The 24,433-nt window shown below is 45.4% G+C and overlaps 1 long non-coding RNA gene across 1 annotated transcript in view; it reads left to right on the top strand.

Annotated features, from left to right (window-relative positions):
• Positions 1–23,882, top strand: part of LOC146870184 (uncharacterized) — a 63,127-nt gene extending 39,245 nt beyond the window's left edge. The window contains exons 2-3 of the long non-coding RNA XR_014969799.1: positions 23,116–23,178; positions 23,787–23,882. This is a non-coding gene — a long non-coding RNA (uncharacterized LOC146870184). The remainder of the gene's footprint in view (positions 1–23,115; positions 23,179–23,786) is intronic.
• Positions 23,883–24,433: the final 551 nt, after the last annotated feature.

The following is a 24,433-nucleotide window of genomic DNA, read 5'->3' as shown; positions in this document are numbered from 1 at the left end:
TAGAAACATAAAACTACAAGTACCAGAATGCAAAGGGCTGCTGGCTAAAGAGCCACAAGTGGCTGGTGACCTCATCTATAATTTTTGTCCACTTGGAGCTTTAAAATGTAAAGTCACTATGCTGAAAATCTAATTTGCACAGTCTTCAAAAGCATAATTTTTCCTGAAATCCCACTTGAGTGTCCCTAATTCAAGATGACCCACAGCTGTCACATACAAACACAAACAGAAAGCTCGGAGGGCATGTGGCACTTGGCACACATTTTATCAAGAAGATGCCCTAGCAGGCCTGACACTTCTAAAGGTGGACAGGTGTTGACTGGTGCAGTAGGGTAATAAAGGCTACTCACATTGCAAATGCTGGTTCAAGACTCTGAGTAAATGTCTTACACTTTTTGTTAATCACAAACACAAGCACAAGAGGCTTAAGTGGGAAAATCAATTTTTAATTTGGGACCATTGTCAGGCCATTAATGGTAAAAGACTTGATAATGTGGCAACTCAGTTTACACTTGCCACGCCTGCAAAAAGGGCCCTCATATTTCTCTCTGGGTTCAGAGTGGTTCTGCCTGAATAAATGTAGCTTACTTACTATTAATGTTATCAGCGTACTCTATAATATCATTAGATACACAGTGGTCAAGCCATGGGTCTTCCCTTTTCCTGATATTGCTCTCAGGTACATTAGTCCACTTGGTTAAGCTGATGTAATGCAAGACTACACATCCCAGGATGCATTAGTTTTTCCTGATAGTGACATCTGGTACCCTTATTGGGTTACATTAGTAAAATGGCAAGGCACAGGGAAAGTGCCCTTGCCCCTATGCAGCCCGTGATTCAAGCCCCAGTTCCCACCTGAGCCAACTGTGATCTGCGACTGTCGCGCTTAACCCCAACTCTGATAATACTCCAGTTTCTGGAGCCTCAACATTGAAAACATAATAAGCTGAAAGTCATGGCCAGTGTGGGGGAAAAAAGTAGGAGAACTGTGGGCAGAGAATCAGAGGCCCAGAATAACCTGAGGATTAGATTTATGGGTGGAGTCAGAGGTGTGGCCAGAAAGAGCAAAACTTCCCTATTTTTAGTATTTGTTTGGCATTTCACTCACCAGTTACAAACTACTACGCTATCGAATTCAACCAATAGCCGCACATGATTGTTTAAGGTTTAATAAGAGTTATTGACATTAAAATACATTCACAAAGTGGGATATGTTTCCCATCACAGAATGTCCCAAATACGCTTAAAAGTGGAATCACATGCCCTTTGTGTCTGAGCCAAGCAGTTAAGTCATCAGTACTTTTCTCTTTTCCGCAGTTCAAATATGAATAGCTAAAGACACTATAGCATGATAGCTGGTTGTGGTAACTATTGCCAAATTGTATTGTAACAGTGAAACATCCAAGATTCTGTAAATGACTGCACTATGGGGGCAGAGCTTGTTTCTTCCAAACAGCGATACAGCCCAGCTCCACTGTGCACGAACAGCAGAGTGTAGTCCTGAGAGTTCTTGAGCGAATACTCTAAAATGTTCCTCGAACTGTTTAAAGAGGTAATGTCTTCCATGTTGCTCTATGCCACTAAGGTCCTTATTAGGGTATACCTTATGGTACCTGGTCGCTGCTACCCAGAGTTACCGACACCGGAGCATTTATAAATGTAGGGGGAGAGATGGTGATAGAAATAACCAGGGGCGGCTGCTCCACATGGGCGTCGGAGCGTCGCCCCACTACTTTCGCGCAGTGCGAGAAGCATAAAAACAAAATGGTAGTTTAAATACCATTTTATATTTCTCTTTCTCGCACTGCGAGTAAGCAGAAGGGTATGCCTGGTTGGGGGCGGGCGGTCCTGCAGGAGTCAAGGCGAGGAGTGGCTTGACCACGATGAGTGCGCTGACAGTTTGGTCGGCCCCAAAGGGCAAGCTTCTTTGTAAACACTGGCTTGACTTGATAAAGAGCCCTGGTGCATGCAGATGACCAGAGGGTACGGACTCTTTCAGTGGAAGCACACACCGTTGGCCAAATCAAATGCTGTGCTTGGGTAGGTCAACACTGAGCAGAGCCACAGCCCCTCTCTGTATGGTTCCAAAAGCTCGCTTTTTCATCCCATCAAGTCCGGTGACGGCTGCGCTCCCAAGCCAGACCTACAAAGTGTGTCCACAATTGCCTGAAAACAACTGGGACGTCATGGGAAGACCCCTGCGCCTTACTGCACAGCCTAGGATTTGAGCGCTATATATATAGATAAATAGCTCATAAATACATGTACCTGAGAGTTTGTTGCCACTTTTTGTAGCTCCTGGGATAGAGCAGATGTCTAAAGCTTCAAATGTAGAGTACCTATGTGACACCTTGAGAATCACAGATCTTTGTCCCAGGCACGGTTGTTTCTCCTATTTACAAACTGTAATTGGTTAACAATATTTATGTGCAAAACAAACATGTAAGGTGTTTTGCAGCATATAACAGAATTAATGATAAGGAAGATGGCTTGGTCTGGTGTCTGGTTTGGAGATCATAGAACCCTGAGGCCTGACATCACATCCCAGCTTCCCTTTGTGACTCACTACTGTGATCCTGGACACATCCTCATAGTTCCTGTCTCTGTCAGTTATTGGCAGCGTTGCATCGTATGCACGTACACGTGCACGACATCACATCCTCCCAAGACCTCTGCGACTCTCTAGCCTCGTTCTTCCACAGCAAGATCGCGGACATACATAACAGCTTCGGCGACCAGCCCACTCCCCTCACTACCGAACTGAAACGCCCCACCACCACCCTTTGCGCCTGGAACCCGATCAACACCGAGGACACCACCCGCTTGATGAACTCCACTCACTCCGGATCCCCAACCGACCCATGCCCTCACCACATCTTCAACAAGCCCGACTCAATCATCGCACCCCAACTCCGGGATATCATTAACTGCTCCCTCGACACCGCTACCTTCCCGGAAAGCTGGAAACATGCCGAACTCAGTGCCCTCCTGAAGAAACCTACGGCAGACCCCATTGAACTCAAGAACTACGGTCCCATCTCGCTCCTCCCTTTCCCTGTCAAAGTCATAGAGAAGGCCGTCAACACTCAGCTCGCCGCCTTCCTCGAGTCCGACAACTCTCTCGACCCCTCACAGTCCGGCTTCCGAGCCAAACACAGCACCGAGACTGCCATCATCGCAGCCACAGACGACATCCGAACACTGCTCGACAACGAGAAAACAGCTGCCCTTATCCTCCTGGACCTCTCCGCGGTGTTCGACACAGTCTGTCACAGCACCTTGATACAACGCCTCAGCAACGTCGGGATACAAGAAAAAGCATTGGATTGGATCATATCATTCCTAACCGGAAGAACCCAGAGAGTCCGCCTCCCCCCTTTCAGATCAGAGGCCACCGAAGTCCTCTGCGGCGTACCACAAGGTTCATCGCTCAGCCCTACCCTCTTCAACGTCTACATGAGTCCCCTCGCATCCATCGCATGCCAGCACAACCTCAACATCATCTCCTACGCTGACGACACCCAACTAATCCTCTCCCTCACCAAAGACCCAAACACCGCCAAAAACAACCTACACGAAGGGATAAAAGACGTAGCCGAATGGATGAAGAACAGCCGTTTAAAACTGAACTCAGACAAGACGGAAGTCCTCATCCTAGGATCATCACCCTCCGCTTGGGACGACTCATGGTGGCCACCGGCTCTAGGCAGCGCACCTAAACCAACGGACCATGCTCGCAACCTGGGATTCATCCTGGACTCCTCCCTCTCGATGACCAGACAAGTCAACGCCGTCTCATCATCATGCTTTAACATCCTATGCATGCTCCGAAAGATCTTTCGATGGATCCCCACCGAAACAAGGAAGACGGTCACCCATGCACTGGTCACAAGCCGACTGGACTACGGAAACACCCTCTACGCCGGAACCACAGCCAAACTACAGAAAAAACTCCAACGCATTCAGAATGCCTCCGCAAGACTCATCCTCGACTTACCCCGCCACAATCACATATCCAGTCACCTGAAAGACCTTCATTGGCTCCCCGTCAACAAGAGAATTACGTTCCGCCTCCTCACCCACGCGCACAAAGCCCTCTATGACCTAGGACCCAAATACCTCAACACGCGCCTGACCTTTTACACCCCACCCGCCAACTACGATCGTCCAATCAAGCCCTCGCCACAATTCCACGCATCCGAAAAACAACCATGGGAGGAAGATCTTTCTCCTACTTAGCGGCCAAAACCTGGAACTCACTCCCCACCCACCTCCACCTCACACAAAACCACCTCTCCTTCAGAAAACAACTCAAAACTTGGCTATTTGATAAATAACGAACCCCCCCTCAAGCGCCTTGAGACCCTCCGGGTAAGTAGTGTGCTATACAAATTTTTTAACTTAAACTTAAACTTATAACGTGCTTTTCAGCTCCTCAACCCCAGTGGGCCCTTCCAGAAAATCATGACGTTTTGCGACAGCTGTCAGGTGCACTGAGGCTCTCTCTGCCTGTAGTAGTGGTCGCTATTTATAGACAGCCTCGCCCATGGGGCCTGAGAGATCTTTAATGAACCCTTTCTGCAGAGACAGACAGGCTGACATGTCTCTGATGAAGCTCCGCAAGAGAGTGGTCGCAGACTCCATTTAGATGGGAGAAAGCGGGTTGAAGCCCCCCATATCCTTGTAATGTTCCCAGAATGCCCCGCGCCTCATCTCACCTGCGACTGGACCCTGGCAGCATGGATTTCAGAAAAGCATCGGACTCTGGGGCCCTCACCGACCTTTACCCAAATCCATCTGTCGGGGCTTGGCCAAGCGACTTACCGACCCTGCTCCCCTAATAGCGCCTCGTGCAGAGTCAGGGCGCTGCGTGCTCTATAAAATAGACGTTGTGGGGAAGGCGGCTATCACATAACACAAATTTGCACCAAAAGTGTCTCTAGGTTATGGAATACTTGTTGTTATTAATATATAACTCAAAGATACTCATTTTTTCATCCTCTCAAAGTTGAAAGGCTGAGTCAGCGCTGCCAGCTGTATCGTGAAGGGATGTTACCCTAGAACCAATAATGTGTCTTACAATTTGTTGTTACCAGAATTATGCGGAAAGGCAGGACCCCGTTACACCAGAGGGGCCGCATAACATTTTCACTGTCATATCACACCTGGCTGATCACATGTCAATGTCACTTAAAATAAACGTTCAGCAAACAGCAAACTTAACGTGGAGTCACAGAACAGAAGAGAGGGAGAGGCGCAACGAGAAAGCAAGAATGAGGGAGGGGGAAAAACGAGTACAACAGCCCGACAGATGAATGCAGTGTAACAGCCCTTGGCTTTACTTACAAGTTAACCGAACTGAAAGTCAGTCACTTCGATGGGATAGGTACTCACGCAGGAGGGACCTCACACTTCGTGGGAGCATGCTGCTGCAGCCCTTCCGTCTTCAAGCCGTCAACAGACACGGGGGCGAGGAGTCCAAGGAGAGGTCAGTCAGCAAATCAATCCGTGCACTGGCTACAGGCAGCAGAGGTGAGAAATAAATAATTCCCGGAGCCTCAGGGGTGCTGCGCCACACAAAGAGTTAAAAAGGGCATAGGCAGGGGGGCGAGTGGCCTCTGACGTCACATTATGCTGTGACTATCGGATCATTGGCGGCTCACAGACAGGTAACAAGAGGCGCCAGGTCAAGTGCAGGGCCATTAGGTCTCGCAGCTCCGCCCGCACTCGTGAGCTAATAATGGCCTGCTAATCTCCCTCTCAGGAGGGATAAGGGAAATGTGTTTGTCCCCTCATCCCCCCACCCTTGTCCCCTGTGTCCCCCCCCCCTCCAAAATCTGGAGGGGGATATGTCCCCCGCATCCCCCACAGTTCCTACGCCCATGGGTGTGTGTATGGCAAAATAATGCGATGCAATCGCGATAGTGAAACGCAAAATGCACGCTGTGGGTGCCAAATCTATCAATAAGGGTAAAGTTGGTAACCAAGACCAAGCCTGACACTAAACTTATAACAGGGCTAGTAAACGTCATGTACCCTATGACAGCGACCAGCCTAATGATACTGGGCTAAGAGTATCTAGGATAGGGTTAGAAAAAATAGTGGCTGTTTTTACTAGTGCAAGTAATGACACAACTCTGTAGTGGTACATTAATGAAGAGTCACTATTATTCTTGGTATATGTGTGCATTATATATTACACAAGAGTCCAGGGAATGACGTCATTGAGCCCCTCCACGTCACTGTGTAACTTATATACCCAACACTGTTCTTTTCTAAAAAGAAAGTTAGACACGTCAGTGATATGCGAAGGGATATAAGGTTGCTTGAAAATGGTCCAAGACACCACATCTGGTTTATGATTTGACTCAAGGAAGTGATTGGTCAAGCGAGTAGATTGTTTCCTGCACCTTATTGTGCTTTTAAGTTCCATGATTCTCAGCTTGATCTTTCTAGTGGTCATCCCGACATACTTTTTCTGACATGGGCACGTAATTAAATAGATCACCTTATCACTGTTACAATTAGTGTGTTTGGTTTGTCACCAAGGTTTTTCAGTTCCAATGTTGATTTCAGTTGTGTGTTTGGTTTGCGGACACACTGCACAGTTACCACATGGATAATGTCCCTGCACAGCCGGCAGGTTCCAAAGTGTAGTTAGTGGAGGAATCACTTCATTCCTGGACCAATGTGTCACGCAAGTTCGTGCCTCTCTTAAATGAGAACAAAGGAGGGGGTAATTTGTCCTGTCCTATGTTCAAAATGCGCCAATGTTTTTGCACAATCTTTTGAATCTGGTTGGATTTGGTGCTGAAGGTGTTCACACAAGTCAGTCTCTCAAGTGGAGCTTTTGGTACAGTGGGTTCTAACAAAGCTTCACAATGGTTATTGGCAGCTCGTTTGAAGGATTGCCGTATCAGTCTCTGAGGGTATTTCCTAGCCCGTAAATTGCGGGACAGTACATCAGAATGTTTCCTAAAATTCTCAGTAGTGGAACAGTTTCTTCTCAACCGAAGAAAACTGTCCAAAGGGCAAGCCTGCCCAGAGTGCCTTAGGATGAAAGCTATCATACGTCAGAAGAGAATTTCTAGACATAGGTTTAGTGTAGAGTTCGCTTTCGAGGCCCCTATCTGATGGAAAAATCTGAAGATCTAGGAATGGCAAACTCATTTTGCTGGATTCCATGGTGAAATTGAGTCATTTCACACTTATCTCTTTAAGAGACCCGTGTAGCAATCAAGCCAAAATGTGTTCTCAATCTCAACCGCAACATCATATTCCCTTACCAGGCCAAGCCACCTAGGATCATCACGCTTGTTCTTTAGACTCGCTATATTCCAGCTAAATATTTTCGAAGTTTCTGTCGATCTTTCTACTTCCCTCGTTGGTATACTTATATTAGGGATGTCCTGATTTGGTTGAATCACACCAGTTGTAGGGTTGTGATTGGATAGTCAGTCAATGGAATCTAACTGGCTCAGAGGGAAAAATCTATTAGCCAATTCTAAAGTGTTCCCTTCTGCACTTCCACCAGAAACAACCTCAGGTGTTGACAGAATTAAAGATTGTGGGCTTGGGTTCACGGGTAAAAAAATTACTCACTCTGTTAAAACGCCTGAAACCCGACCCTTCATATGTCCTTTCTGCTGGGTGACCAAGCAGAGATGTAAAGTTACAAGCTTAGTTTCTCACAGGTGCACGGTAGAAAAAGCCCAGGGGAAATGCTTTAATATCCCCCGGACCATGATTAAAACACCCTTTGAAAAGGAGACAAGCTACATCTGCCTGATTAAAATTGATGATCGCCATCATCCGTCTTTGAGCCCTGACCAACCCACTCCACTTGCCTAGCCATAATGATGTGTGATGCTGCTGTAGCCCCACATTCAGACAGCTTTGTGCTCCAAAATTTGACTTTACGGATCAATTCATCAGGGGTCTCATTTGTGTTATCTTTGAGGTGAGGAACCCCTACTAATACTGCTGTTAGAGGGGTGGCCTCTGGGGGTAAATGGAGCCTACATTTATTTCCACGCCCATATGAAGAAGGCGTGCTCCACTCTCTGTGAACAGAAGTTTCTAACTGTTCAGGCGGTAAGTGGGATCTCCTGTAAATTGATTTGGCACCCAACTGCTCAGGGTCATTGCTATTGTTAGCTATTTTGTTGTTGTCAGGTTTTGGGTTCCTAGGGTGTTGAGCAATATGTTGCACCCCCCGGATGGTCCTGCCTGTATGTGACATGTACCAACTTGATCACCCAGTAACACGTTACTTGGTATGGTATCATCATTTAATCCAGATTTGCGCACAATCAGTTTACTTAGATGTGACTCTATGGAAGGGAGTTTAACTATAATGACATCTAAAACATTTTTGATACATGTGGTCGAGTCCTCTTTGAGAGTCCCAAAAAAGTTCCAAGGCATGTTTGAATTGAATGTGCAATGAGAGTCCTATGATCCCCACCCCGGGCTAAGAGTCAGATATAATAGACCCCTGCTTCATGCCCTTTTTCCGCTTTTTCTTGTTTGAGGCCGCCATTGAAGCAATGGGTACATCTCCACTCGGTCTACCCCGGTGACTATCACTGGATCATGAGCAGTAATCAAGGAATGTTGTGACATTCCAGTAGAAACTCCCTCTTCCACCTCAGAGTCTGAATCAATATTGGCACATGGTATTTCGAGTCATGTGGCTTCCATGGGGAGGTTATGTGAGTTGTTGTCGGGTCTATATCCTCCCCCTGGGTCCAAACTCCTCCTCATCATGGATTTCCTCATTTAACGCCCCAACAGCTGTCGTTAGATATGAAATGATGGAGGCACAATTTCTTGGGATCTTGGGTTTCACTTTGCCCCATCACAATTAGAGGGTCATTTTCGCTTACCCATGATGATTTTACAGCTGTACGGTGGCTGGCCCAGCCCAGCCTCTGTCAGGAGTTGATGGGCGCAGATGGGCCCCCCCTTGGACCAGGCTTTACCCGGGCATGCCCATGCATGTCCCACGCTGCGGGAGGCCGACATACATTTTATAGCGCCTCCAGGTGCGGGATGCTGGCGTCGGTGGTGGCGGCTGCAGGCCGCAAAGGAGCCTGGGACTTGCGGTCCTGGTGCCGCTCCCCCTTGCAAGATAGCAACAGTGGCGGCACAAGTACGGGCATCAATCAGAGTCAAAAAACCAGCATCTAGTAGTCACAAATGGGGCCAAAAAGTGGGGGGACACTGCGGAAAGCTCTGGTTTCTCACAGCTAGCATCCTGCTTGCCTAAGTTCCCCACATCCAAAGAGCCTGAGCCGATGGGCACTTATTCTCTAAATGACTCACTCATTCTCCTTAATTCATTAAAATGTACTTTCTTAGGGCATCATTTTGATGCAGGATGATTGGACCGTCAGTAGACCGCCAACATACATCTAGGTGGTCTGACCACCATATCAGGATACGACTGCCAGGCTGGCAGTTGGCAACATGGCAGGGGCATGCTGCGGCCATGGGAAACAGCTGTAGCACCTGCCAATGCCATGAAGGCACATCCTACACATCCGTGCACTGCGTGCCATGCACCATGCTTTGCATGGCACACAGAGCATGGAGGTGAGTGGGGACACTACATGTGCCCCAGGACAACTTTACAGTGGGCCACGATGGATGGGGGCCTTGTTTAGGGCCCCCAATATCCCTTTCCAATAACATTTACATAGAGGTATTTCTGCCATGAAAAGGCTGTTGTAAAGGGTTATCCAAATACCCAAGGTGGTGCCTGCCTTGGCACCTCCGCCATTAGTGGATGCTACTCCGACCGCCACTCCATTCAGATCTCTGATCCTGGTAGAGGTGACAGTCTGTTGTCTGACAGATGTGGATCTGACCGCCTGAATTGTAATGGGCTGTCGGTGGTCGGACTGCCACCGACGGCGTGATGGAGGCAGTCCAACCACTATAGTAATGAGGCCCTTAGTCTTGCTCAATCATACAGTGTCACTTACAATCACCTGTATTACCTGTTACTCTCATTCATTTTCACTTACAATTACATTCACTCATTGTTGCTCACTCTCTTGCATTCTCACTCTCTAACTCTCCCTCACATTCATTGGTATTCATTCATTCTTATTCATCCACTTCCCTTGCAGTCACTCTTATTCTGACTCATTCTCACTCACACTGACTTATACTAATTTACTGAGGATCAGTCTTATTCATTCTCACCAGGATTTGCAGAGGGCTTTATGCTATGCACACCTTTGCATCAAGGGGGCGTTCCGTGGGTGTTACATGGGTGCTCCCATGCACCAACCCTTGAGTTTTGATGCTAATCCCTATCCAACAACACTCATAGACAGAGTTTTGCACCAAAACCTTGTGATTAGTCAAGGCAGTAGTAACAAGGAGAAATATTTTCGTTTCTCCTTATTTTTCCAACATTCCATGTGTGCTGCACTGTACAGCAGATATGCAAAGTGTTTTTTGTATTGGAAGGGTACCCTTCTAGTACAAACCTATGGTTTAGAGACAGCACACATCCTTGTACTGTAGCACAAGTGTATGTACGTTGGCACATGGCAGTCAAAAGTGAGCCAGAGTGGTAGAGAGACAAAATGGGCCCTATTTTAATTGATATTTTTCTCTTTGCCTTTGATGCAATGTAGCACAACACTTTGGTTGTTGTGCTCCCATCAGTAAAATATGAATACATCTGGGCCTCTGTCTCACTCATCCAAACAAACTCTCACCCATGAACATGCACACAACATATATTTAAAATAATTGTCCTACTTCCCTTAGCTGCCAATAAAGTCTTGTTCCAGCTCCTGTTGCTTCAATAGTGAATACCATATTAGAGTGGTCAAAAAAAGTTTAGTAAACGAAGAGGGCGGAGATCCAACAACCAAAAGAATGAGCTGTCCCTGTGTTCCTGGCACTAATTATGCTACCTCTGAGGCCAGAAACAGTGCCAAGGGCTGCAGGGGGCAAACCAGTGGTCACAACTGCAACCCCTGGCGACCCCTAAAAGATGCCAATGCTTCCCCAAGTAAGATCCAATGTATGAAGCAGGTCACTCTACAGGTAGGAGAAAATGCAAGAATTGTCCTGCTAGAGGTGTATTACGAGGGGCACAGCCTCCCTAAATCATAGATGCTCTGTAAACATGTATAGCCAGTCAAACAAGCTTTATTCGACAGCTAGCCATAAAAGAGAAATACAAAACATGTTACTAAAAAGATAATTCATTATCATTGTGCAAAGGAGCTAAACATTATTGAAGGACTTGTTTAAAAAAATGCAATTTGATCATCATAACATTTTAAAAACCCTTAAAAGAATGGTAAAAAAGCGTTAATAGCTATCACTAAGATCAACCACTAAAAGCAAGCACCATAAAGATTCTCTGCTACGAGGTTCTAAGCTTTGGTCCTAACGTGTGGGGCCAGCATTACAAAACTAGATACTTTTTGGCCAAAGTGTAGTTACGGATCTCCAAATACAGGTGCAAAATAGCATATGTTAGGTGGAAAGGGAGTGTGACCTTATGGCCCATGACCAACCTAAAAATGTTGTTACAGCTGTAATGATTGGGACAGAGGTATTTGTATGCAAAGAGGAGCATGTACCACCTCATTAAAATGTTGTCTACTCCATTGGTCAGCAATGTCAGATTCGTGACCAAGGAACTTCTACTATGCATTTTGCTCGTATGTGATTTCATTCTTAAGAAAAGGTCATGTGGGCCCATTCATTTTTTTGGGCCCATTTGTGTGCATGTCAGTAGCCACTATGTTTTCCCTTCTGCAGTTCATAGCATTGAAATCTGTACCACCTGCAAGTATTTTCTGGTCTTCAGTATAGCATGTTAGCTAATCTCAGCATGCGTATTGGTGTCTTGCATGTTTCATTGCCATATGACTGTGCAACAGTAGGGAAAGCGTTGGACCTAGGAGAGGTTACATTTACTATTTCCACTCCAGTCTAAGCAAAAGAAGGGAAGGTTTTGGACTCCAAAAGGGTTGGATTTACTATTTCCACTCCAGTCTAAGCAACAATCCGTACAGCGTTGGACTTCAGAGTGGTTAGTATCACTACTCCCTCATCAGTCTATGCAACATTAGGGAAGGTTTTGGACTTTGCAGAGGTATTTACTAGTCCCCCTCCAGTCTAAGCAGCATTAAGAAAAGCATTGGACTTAGGAAGGTTTAGATTTACTAAGAATATATGATGTTACAACGCATACCATTACAACACATACTTTTACATCACAATTTTTACAACGCATACCATTACAAGGCACGGTTGTTTCTCCTATTTACAAACTGTAATTGGTTAACAATATATATGTGCAAAACAAACATGTAAGGTGTTTTGCAGCATATAACAGAATTAATGATAAGGAAGATGGCTTGGTCTGGTGTCTGGTTTGGAGATCATAGAACCCTGAGACCTGACATCACATCCCAGCTTCCCTTCGTGACTCACTACTGTGATCCTGGACACATCCTCATAGTTCCTGTCTCTGTCAGTTATTGGCAGCGTTGCATCGTATGCACGTACACGTGCACGACATCACATCCTCCCAAGACCTCTGCGACTCTCTAGCCTCGTTCTTCAACAGCAAGATCGCTGACATACATAACAGCTTCGGCGACCAGCCCACTCCCCTCACTACCGAACTGAAACCCCCCACCACCACCCTTTGCGCCTGGAACCCGATCAACACCGAGGACACCACCCGCTTGATGAACTCCATTCACTCCGGATCCCCAACCGACCCATGCCCTCACCACATCTTCAACAAGGCCGACTCAATCATCGCACCCCAACTCCGGGATATCATTAACTGCTCCCTCGACATCGCTACCTTCCCGGAAAGCTGGAAACATGCCGAACTCAGTGCCCTCCTGAAGAAACCTACGGCAGACCCCACTGAACTCAAGAACTACCGCCCCATCTCGCTCCTCCCTTTCCCTGCCAAAGTCATAGAGAAGGCCGTCAACACTCAGCTCGCCGCCTTCCTCGAGTCCAACAACTCTCTCGACCCCTCACAGTCCGGCTTCCGAGCCAAACACAGCACCGAGACTGCCCTCATCGCAGCCACAGACGACATCCGAACACTACTCGACAACGGGGAAACAGCTGCCCTTATCCTCCTGGACCTCTCCGCGGCGTTCGACACAGTCTGTCACAGCACCTTGATACAACGCCTCAGCAACGTCGGGATACAAGGAAAAGCATTGGATTGGATCATATCATTCCTAACCGGAAGAACCCAGAGAGTCCGCCTCCCCCCTTTCAGATCAGAGGCCACCAAAGTCATCTGCGGCATACCACAAGGTTCATCGCTCAGCCCTACCCTCTTCAACGTCTACATGAGTCCCCTCGCATCCATCGCATGCCAGCACAACCTCAACATCATCTCCTACGCTGACGACACCCAACTAATCCTCTCCCTCACCAAAGACCCAAACACCGCCAAAAACAACCTACACGAAGGGATAAAAGACGTAGCCGAATGGATGAAGAACAGCCGTTTAAAACTGAACTCAGATAAGACGGAAGTCCTCATCCTAGGATCATCACCCTCTGCTTGGGATGACTCATGGTGGCCACCGGCCCTAGGCAGCGCACCTAAACCAACGGACCATACTCGCAACCTTGGATTCATCCTAGACTCTTCCCTCTCGATGACCAGACAAGTCAACGCCGTCTCATCATCATGCTTTAACATCCTACGCATGCTCCGAAAGATCTTTCGATGGATCCCCACCGAAACAAGGAAGACGGTCACCCATGCACTGGTCACAAGCCGACTGGACTACGGAAACACCCTCTACGCCGGAACCACAGCCAAACTACAGAAAAAAATCCAACGCATTCAGAATGCCTCCGCAAGACTCATCCTCGACTTACCCCGCCACAATCACATATCCAGTCACCTGAAAGACCTTCATTGGCTCCCCGTCAACAAGAGAATTACGTTCCGCCTCCTCACCCACGCGCACAAAGCCCTCTACGACCTAGGACCCAAATACCTCAACACGCGCCTGACCTTTTACACCTCACCCGCCAACTACGATCGTCCAATCAAGCCCTCGCCACAATTCCACGCATCCGAAAAACAACCATGGGAGGAAGATCTTTCTCCTACTTAGCGGCCAAAACCTGGAACTCACTCCCCCCCCACCTCCACCTCACACAAAACCACCTCTCCTTCAGAAAACAACTCAAAACTTGGCTATTTGATAAATAACGACCCCCCCCTCAAGCGCCTTGAGACCCTCCGGGTAAGTAGTGCGCTATACAAATTTTTTAACTTAAACTTAAACTTATAACGTGCTTTTCAGCTCCTCAACCACAGTGGGCCCTTCCAGAAAATCATGACGTTTTGCGACAGCTGTCAGGTGCACTGAGGCTCTCTCTGCCTGTAGTAGTGGTCGCTATTTATAGACAGCCTCGCCCATGGGGCCTGAGAGATCTTTAATGAACCCTTTCTGCAGAGACAGACAGGCTGACATGTCTCTGATGAAGCTCCGCAAGAGAGTGGCCGCAGACTCCATTTAGATGGGAGAAAGCGGGTTGAAGCCCCCCATATCCTTGTAATGTTCCCAGAATGCCCCGCGCCTCATCTCACCTGCGACTGGACCCTGGCAGCATGGATTTCAGAAAAGCATCGGACTCTGGGGCCCTCACCGACCTTAACCCAAATCCATCTGTCGGAGCCTGGCCAAGCGACTTACCGACCCTGCTCCCCTAATAGCGCCTCGTGCAGAGTCAGGGCGCTGCGTGCTCTGTAAAATAGACGTTGTGGGGAAGGCGGTATCACATAACACAAATTTGCACCAAAAGTGTCTCTAGGTTATGGAATACTTGTTGTTATTAATATATAACTCAAAGATACTCATTTTTTCATCCTCTCAAAGTTGAAAGGCTGAGTCAGCGCTGCCAGCTGTATCGTGAAGGGATGTTACCCTAGAACCAATGATGTGTCTTACAATTTGTTGTTACCAGAATTATGCGGAAAGGCAGGACCCCGTTACACCAGAGGGGCCGCACAACATTTTCACTGTCATATCACACCTGGCTGATCACATGTCAATGTCACGTAAAATAAAAGTTCAGCAAACAGCAAACTTAACGTGGAGTCACAGAACAGAAGAGAGGGAGAGGCGCAACGAGAAAGCAAGAATGAGGGAGGGGGAAAAACGAGTACAACAGCCCGACAGATGAATGCAGTGTAACAGCCCTTGGCTTTACTTACAAGTTAACCGAACTGAAAGTCAGTCACTTCGATGGGATAGGTACTCACGCAGGAGGGACCTCACACTTCGTGGGAGCATGCTGCTGCAGCCCTTCCGTCTTTAAGCCGTCAACAGACACGGGGGCGAGGAGTCCGAGGAGAGGTCAGTCAGCAAATCAATCCGTGCACTGGCTACAGGCAGCAGAGGTGAGAAATAAATAATTCCCGGAGCCTCAGGGGTGCTGCGCCGCACAAAGAGTTCAAAAGGGCATAGGCAGGGGGGCGAGTGGCCTCTGACGTCACATTATGCTGTGACTATCGGATCATTGGCGGCTCACAGACAGGTAACAAGAGGCGCCAGGTCAAGTGCAGGGCCATTAGGTCACGCAGCTCCGCCCGCACTTGTGCGCTAATAATGGCCTGCTAATCTCCCTCTCAGGAGGGATAAGGGAAATGTGTTTGTCCCCTCATCCCCCCACCCTTGTCCCCTGCGTCCCCCCCCCTCCAAAATCTGGGGGGGATATGTCCCCCGCGTCCCCCACAGTTCCTACGCCCATGGGTGTGTGTATGGCAAAATAATGCGATGCAATCGCGATAGTGAAACGCAAAATGCACGCTGTGGGTGCCAAATCTATCAATAAGGGTAAAGTTGGTAACCAAGACCAAGCCTGACACTAAACTTATAACAGGGCTAGTAAACGTCATGTACCCTGTGACAGCGACCAGCCTAATGATACTGGGCTAAGACTATCTAGGATAGGGTTAGAAAAAATAGTGGCTGTTTTTACTAGTGCAAGTAATGACACAACTCAGTAGTGGTACATTAATGAAGAGTCACTATTATTCTTGGTATATGTGTGCATTATATATTACACAAGAGTCCAGGGAATGACGTCATTGAGCCCCTCCACGTCACTGTGTAACTTATATACCCAACGCTGTTCTTTTCTAAAAAGAAAGTTAGACACGTCAGTGATATGCGAAGGAATATAAGGTTGCTTGAAAATGGTCCAAGACACCACATCTGGTCTATGATTTGACTCAAGGAAGTGATTGGTCAAGCAAGTAGATTGTTTCCTGCACCTTATTGTGCTTTTAAGTTCCATGATTCTCAGCTTGATCTTTCTAGTGGTCATCCCGACATACTTTTTCTGACATGGGCACGTAATTAAATAGATGACCTTATCACTGTTACAATTAGTGTGTTTGGTTTGTCACCAAGGTTTTTCAGTTCCAATGTTGATTTCAATTGTGTGTTTGGTTTGCGGACACACTGCACAGTTACCACATGGATAATGTCCCTGCACAGCCGGCATGTTCCAAAGTGTAGTTAGTGGAGGAATCACTTCATTCCTGGACCAATGTGTCACGCAGGTTCGTGCCTCTCTTAAATGAGAACAAAGGAGGGGGTAATTTGTCCTGTCCTATGTTCAAAATGCGCCAATGTTTTTGCACAATCTTTTGAATCTGGTTGGATTTGGTGCTGAAGGTGTTCACACAAGTCAGTCTCTCAAATGGAGCTTTTGGTACAGTGGGTTCTAACAAAGCTTCACAATGGTTATTGGCAGCTCGTTTGAAGGATTGCCGTATCAGTCTCTGAGGGTATTTCCTAGCCCGTAAATTGCGGGACAGTACATCAGAATGTTTCCTAAAATTCTCAGTAGTGGAACAGTTTCTTCTCAACCGAAGAAAACTGTCCAAAGGGCAAGCCTGCCCAGAGTGCCTTAGGATGAAAGCTATCATACGTCAGAAGAGAATTTCTAGACATAGGTTTAGTGTAGAGTTCGCTTTCGAGGCCCCTATCTGATGGAAAAATCTGAAGATCTAGGAATGGCAAACTCATTTTGCTGGATTCCATGGTGAAATTGAGTCATTTCACACTTATCTCTTTAAGAGACCCGTGTAGCAATCAAGCCAAAATGTGTTCTCAATCTCAACCGCAACATCATATTCCCTTACCAGGCCAAGCCACCTAGGATCATCACGCTTGTTCTTTAGACTCGCTATATTCCAGATAAATATTTTCGAAGTTTCTGTCGATCTTTCTACTTCCCTCGTTGGTATACTTATATTAGGGATGTCCTGATTTGGTTGAATCACACCAGTTGTAGGGTTGTGATTGGATAGTCAGTCAATGGAATCTAACTGGCTCAGAGGGAAAAATCTATTAGCCAATTCTAAAGTGTTCCCTTCTGCACTTCCACCAGAAACAACCTCAGGTGTTGACAGAATTAAAGATTGTGGGCTTGGGTTCATGGGTAAAAAAATTACTCGCTCTATTAAAACGCCTGAAACCCGACCCTTCATATGTCCTTTCTGCGGGGTGACCAAGCAGAGATGTAAAGTTACCAGCTTAGTTTCTCACAGGTGCACGGTAGAAAAAGCCCAGGGGAAATGCTTTAATATCCCCCGGACGATGATTAAAATACCCTTTGAAAAGGAGACAAGCTACATCTGCCTGATTAAAATTGATGATCGCCATCATCCGTCTTTGAGCCCTGACCAACCCACTCCACTTGCCTAGCCATAATGATGTGTGATGCTGCTGTAGCCCCACATTCAGACAGCTTTGTGCTCCAAAATTTGACTTTACGGATCAATTCATCAGGGGTCTCATTTCTGTTATCTTTGAGGTGAGGAACCCCTACTAATACTGCTGTTAGAGGGGTGGCCTCTGGGGGTAAATGGAGCCTACATTTATTTCCACGCCCATATGAAGAAGGCGTGCTCCACTCTCTGTGAACAGAAGTTTCTAACTGTTCAGGCGGTAAGTGGGATCTCCTGTAAATTGATTTGGCACCCAACTGCTCAGGGTCATTGTTATTGTTAGCTATTTTGTTGTTGTCAGGTTTTGGGTTCCTAGGGTGTTGAGCAATATGTTGCACCCCCCGGATGGTCCTGCCTGTATGTGACATGTACCAACTTGATCACCCAGTAACACGTTACTTGGTATGGTATCATCATTTAATCCAGATTTGCGCTCCATCAGTTTACTTAGATGTGACTCTATGGAAGTGAGTTTAACTATAATGACATCTAAAACATTTTTGATACATGTGGTCAAGTCCTCTTTGAGAGTCCCAAAAAAGTATCAAGGCATGTTTGAATTGAATGTGCAATGAGAGTCCTATGATCCCCACCCCGGGCTAAGAGTCAGATATAATAGACCCCTGCTTCATGCCCTTTTTCAGCTTTTTCTTGTTTGAGGCCGCCATTGAAGCAATGGGTACATCTCCACTCGGTCTACCCCGGTGACTATCACTGGATCATGAGCAGTAATCAAGGAATGTTGTGACATTCCAGTAGAAACTCCCTCTTCCACCTCAGAGTCTGAATCAATATTGGCACATGGTATTTCGAGTCATGTGGCTTCCATGGGGAGGTTATGTGAGTTGTTGTCGGGTCTATATCCTCCCCCTGGGTCCAAACTCCTCCTCATCATGGATTTCCTCATTTAACGCCCCAACAGCTGTCGTTAGATATGAAATGATGGAGGCACAATTTCTTGGGATCTTGGGTTTCACTTTGCCCCATCACAATTAGAGGGTCATTTTCGCTTACCCATGATGATTTTACAGCTGTACGGTGGCTGGCCCAGTCCAGCCTCTGTCAGGAGTTGATGGGCGCAGATGGGCCCCCCCCTTGGACCAGGCTTTGCCCGGGCATGCCCAAGCATGTCCCACGCTGCGGGAGGCCGACATACATTTTATAGCGCCTCCAGGTGCGGGATGCTGGTGTCGGTGGTGGCGGCTGCAGGCCGCAAAGGAGCCTGGGACTTGCGGTCCTGGTGCCGCTCCCCCCTGCAAGATAGCAACAGTGGCGGCACAAGTACGGGCATCAATCAGAGTCAAAAAACCAGCATCTAGTAGTCACAAATGGGGCCAAAAAGTGGGGGGACACTGCGGAAAGCTCTGGTTTCTCACAGCAAGCATCCTGCTTGCCTAAGTTCCCCACATCCAAAGAGCCTGAGCCGATGGGCACTTATTCTCTAAATGACTCACTCATTCTCCTTAATTCATTAAAATGTACTTTCTTAGGGCATCATTTTGATGCAGGATGATTGGACCGTCAGTAGACCGCCAACATACATCTAGGTGGTCTGACCACCATATCAGGATACGACTGCCAGGCTGGCAGTTGGCAACATGGCAGGGGCATGCTGCGGCCATGGGCAACAGCTGTAGCACCTGCCAATGCCATGAAGGCACATCCTACACATCCGTGCACTGCGTGCCATGCACCATGCTTTGCATGGCACACAGAGCATGGAGGTGAGTGGGGACACTACATGTGCCCCAGGACAACTTTACAGTGGGCCACGATGGATGGGGGCCTTGTTTAGGGCCCCCAATATCCCTTTCCAATAACATTTACATAGAGGTATTTCTGCCATGAAAAGGCTGTTGTAAAGGGTTATCCAAATACCCAAGGTGGTGCCTGCCTTGGCACCTCCGCCATTAGTGGATGCTACTCCGACCGCCACTCCATTCAGATCTCTGATCCTGGTAGAGGTGACAGTCTGTTGTCTGACAGATGTGGATCTGACCGCCTGAATTGTAATGGGCTGTCGGTGGTCGGACTGCCACCGACGGCGTGATGGAGGCAGTCCAACCACTATAGTAATGAGGCCCTTAGTCTTGCTCAATCATACAGTGTCACTTACAATCACCTGTATTACCTGTTACTCTCATTCATTTTCACTTACAATTACATTCACTCATTGTTGCTCACTCTCTTGCATTCTCACTCTCTAACTCTCCCTCACATTCATTGGTATTCATTCATTCTAATTCATCCACTTCCCTTGCAGTCACTCTTATTCTGACTTACTCATTCTCACTCACACTGACTTATACTAATTTACTGAGGATCAGTCTTATTCATTCTCACCAGGATTTGCAGAGGGCTTTATGCTATGCACACCTTTGCATAAAGGGGGCGTTCCGTGGGTGTTACATGGGTGCTCCCATGCACCAACCCTTGAGTTTTGATGCTAATCCCTATCCAACAACACTCATAGACAGAGTTTTGCACCAAAACCTTGTGATTAGTCAAGGCAGTAGTAACAAGGAGAAATATTTTTGTTTCTCCTTATTTTTCCAACATTCCATGTGTGCTGCACTGTACAGCAGATATGCAAAGTGTTTTTTGTATTGGAAGGGTACCCTTCTAGTACAAACCTATGGTTTAGAGACAGCACACATCCTTGTACTGTAGCACAAGGGTATGTACGTTGGCACATGGCAGTCAAAAGTGAGCCAGAGTGGTAGAGAGACAAAATGGGCCCTATTTTAATTGATATTTTTCTCTTTGCCTTTGATGCAATGTAGCACAACACTTTGGTTGTTGTGCTCCCATCAGTAAAATATGAATACATCTGGGCCTCTGTCTCACTCATCCAAACAAACTCTCACCCATGAACATGCACACAACATATATTTAAAATAATTGTCCTACTTCCCTTAGCTGCCAATAAAGTCTTGTTCCAGCTCCTGTTGCTTCAATAGTGAATACCATATTAGAGTGGTCAAAAAAAGTTTAGTAAACGAAGAGGGCGGAGATCCAACAACCAAAAGAATGAGCTGTCCCTGTGTTCCTGGCACTAATTATGCTACCTCTGAGGCCAGAAACAGTGCCAAGGGCTGCAGGGGGCAAACCAGTGGTCACAACTGCAACCCCTGGCGACCCCTAAAAGATGCCAATGCTTCCCCAAGTAAGATCCAATGTATGAAGCAGGTCACTCTACAGGTAGGAGAAAATGCAAGAATTGTCCTGCTAGAGGTGTATTACGAGGGGCACAGCCTCCCTAAATCATAGATGCTCTGTAAACATGTATAGCCAGTCAAACAAGCTTTATTCGACAGCTAGCCATAAAAGAGAAATACAAAACATGTTACTAAAAAGATAATTCATTATCATTGTGCAAAGGAGCTAAACATTATTGAAGGACTTGTTTAAAAAAATGCAATTTGATCATCATAACATTTTAAAAACCCTTAAAAGAATGGTAAAAAAGCGTTAATAGCTATCACTAAGATCAACCACTAAAAGCAAGCACCATAAAGATTCTCTGCTACGAGGTTCTAAGCTTTGGTCCTAACGTGTGGGGCCAGCATTACAAAACTAGATACTTTTTGGCCAAAGTGTAGTTACGGATCTCCAAATACAGGTGCAAAATAGCATATGTTAGGTGGAAAGGGAGTGTGACCTTATGGCCCATGACCAACCTAAAAATGTTGTTACAGCTGTAATGATTGGGACAGAGGTATTTGTATGCAAAGAGGAGCATGTACCACCTCATTAAAATTTAGTCTATTCCATTGGTCAGCAATGTCAGATTCGTGACCAAGGAACTTCTACTATGCATTTTGCTCGTATGTGATTTCATTCTTAAGAAAAGGTCATGTGGGCCCATTCATTTTTTTGGGCCCATTTGTGTGCATGTCAGTAGCCACTATGTTTTCCCTTCTGCAGTTCATAGCATTGAAATCTGTACCACCTGCAAGTATTTTCTGGTCTTCAGTATAGCATGTTAGCTAATCTCAGCATGCGTATTGGTGTCTTGCATGTTTCATTGCCATATGACTGTGCAACAGTAGGGAAAGTGTTGGACCTAGGAGAGGTTACATTTACTGTTTCCACTCCAGTCTAAGCAAAAGAAGGGAATGTTTTGGACTCCAAAAGGGTTGGATTTACTATTTCCACTCCAGTCTAAGCAACAATCCGTACAGCGTTGGACTTCAGAGTGGTTAGTATCACTACTCCCTCATCAGTCTATGCAACATTAGGGAAGGTTTTGGACTTTGCAGGGGTATTTACTAGTCCCCCTCCAGTCTAAGCAGCATTAAGAAAAGCATTGGACTTAGGAAGGTTTAGATTTACTAAGAATATATGATGTTACAACGCATACCATTACAACACATACTTTTACATCACAGTTTTTACAACGCATACCATTACAACGCATGTTCATTTAAATATATTAAAACTACCATTACAAGGCATTCCATAACAATGAATGATATGTTTTCATTTTGTGTATTACTAATAATTCGGTAAGTTAATTTTTTTGCATCCATCCCCTCGGACTGGATGCAAGGGAAAAATGTTTTTTAGGTGGGGGAGATAATTAATACTCAGGTATTAATTTTAATACTCGGGTATTACTATAGTGCCTATCCATTACAATTCCTGGGTATTAATAATAAAATCTAAAAATAAGTTTGAAAAAATGGCGAAAATTACAGATATTATTACAACATTTTAAAAAAAAATACAGACTAATGTCAGAGGCAAAAAGATATTATACATACAATGAATTGGAAGCACATAAAACAACAGTCCTTCAACGATTTTTATTACAGCCCCAGAGCCAGCATCCACTCAAAATGGCTGACCTTCCAAGAAGAAATCTTTAAACAAACATTTTTACACAAGACAAAATAAATATACATTCAGTCACGGTATGAATCACTTGAAAAAACTGTTTCCAAAACAGATTTTCTTTTAAATTTTTGTTTACCCCCAAAAACGTATCAAAGAACCTGTCCACCATGTTGGGCTCAGTGGAAAACTGACTTCCATAGTGACCACACACAGCAGCAGTAACAGGAGAATTTTGCCGACTTTCCAGTTGAACACTGCCATCTACAGACCGAAGTAAATGTACATTTATAAGTAAACAGCTTCCAAATAATTACATCTAATTCCTAAGTACTTATAATATATTTTTAACATATTTACAGCATTTACTGAATTTGAAAAGCAGCCCCAAATCTACAGTGGTTATTCATAAGTGAATAATAGAACTAAATATTTTTTGTAAGTAAAAAAACATAAAAACAAAAAAATATATATTAAAACTTTCCTTTTGATATTAACAGATATTGGACATACAACAACACCAAATACCTACCAAGAACAAAGAAACCTTTACTGAATCAAATGTAAGTAAACTGTAAAAGATTATCTGAAACAAACAAAAAATTTTCATTAATGTCAAAAATAATATATTAGCAGGCACTGATGTATAATATGTTTTAAAATTACTATTTTTTCACCTTCATGACTTTGCCTCAGGGAACATGCTCATGTAAAGTGCTGGATGGTGGTTGGGGCAAACTTACTATTCCTACTCCGACAGATGCATGCCACAGGGAAAGTGTTGGATGGTGGTAGGCGCAAATTTACTATTACAACTCTAACAGGTGCATGCCTCAGGGAAAGTGCTGGATGTTGGTGGGGGCAAATTTACTATTCCTAGTCCGACAGGTGCATGCCTCAGGGAATGTGTTGGATGGTGGTGGGGCCAAATTACTATTTCTGCTCCGACAGGTGCATGTCTCAGGGAAAGTGTTGGATGGTGGTGGGGGCAAAATTACTAGTCCTACTCACACAGGTGCATGTCTCAGGGAAAGTGTTGGATGATGGCGGGGACAAATTGATTGTTCTTAAATTAGAAATTAAAAATTTTAACTGTAAATTTCACACTTTCATTTCTGTTCTTTGTCAAGCATGCAATCAAACAGCTTCTTTTCTTTACAATTCTCAACAGATAAAATCATAAAACCCAACAAGAGTAGAGGAACACATCCAAAACCACAATAATACAAACAAGCCCTTCAACTTTAAAGAAGCAAAATTATACAAGGTAAAAATTATTCAAAACCACAATTATTATTTTTTTCACAGGTTTCAAGTAAAGAAGCATTTTTTTAAAAAATGTTTCATTGCATTAAAAAAAATAGCCTCACAAACAAAAGCAAGATTACTTTCTTCTAGTACAAAGGCACTAATCTATTTTTTGCAAGCTATTTGCAAAATTCAAACTTCTCCAAGCACAAAACTTATAACAATTCTTAACTTTTTCAGAACCAAGAATCAAAAGCTCCAAAAACCACATTAAGAACAACAGATAGAATAATTAGAAAAAAACAACATCTACACAAGAACTTTCCCACCACACAACAGAAAAAACTAAAAAAGGTAAACTTTTTCATTCTGTCAAGTCTATCCAAAATTAACCTTTTTTCCAATGAAAGGTATCATAGCAGCAAACAATTCCAACCCAACGTTATCAAGCCAATGCAATTAAAACCTGGCACGATTTTGTTAAAAAAAGCTCTAAAATAATTAATAAACACTAACTTTTCACTTACCTTACAATGCGTTGTAATGGCATGAGTTGTAATGGCACATGAG

This window comes from Triturus cristatus, chromosome 1_1 (genome assembly GCF_964204655.1).
Source record: "Triturus cristatus chromosome 1_1, aTriCri1.1, whole genome shotgun sequence".
NCBI classification, from domain to species: Eukaryota; Metazoa; Chordata; class Amphibia; order Caudata; family Salamandridae; genus Triturus; species Triturus cristatus.
This window is presented reverse-complemented; position numbering and strand designations above follow the sequence as displayed.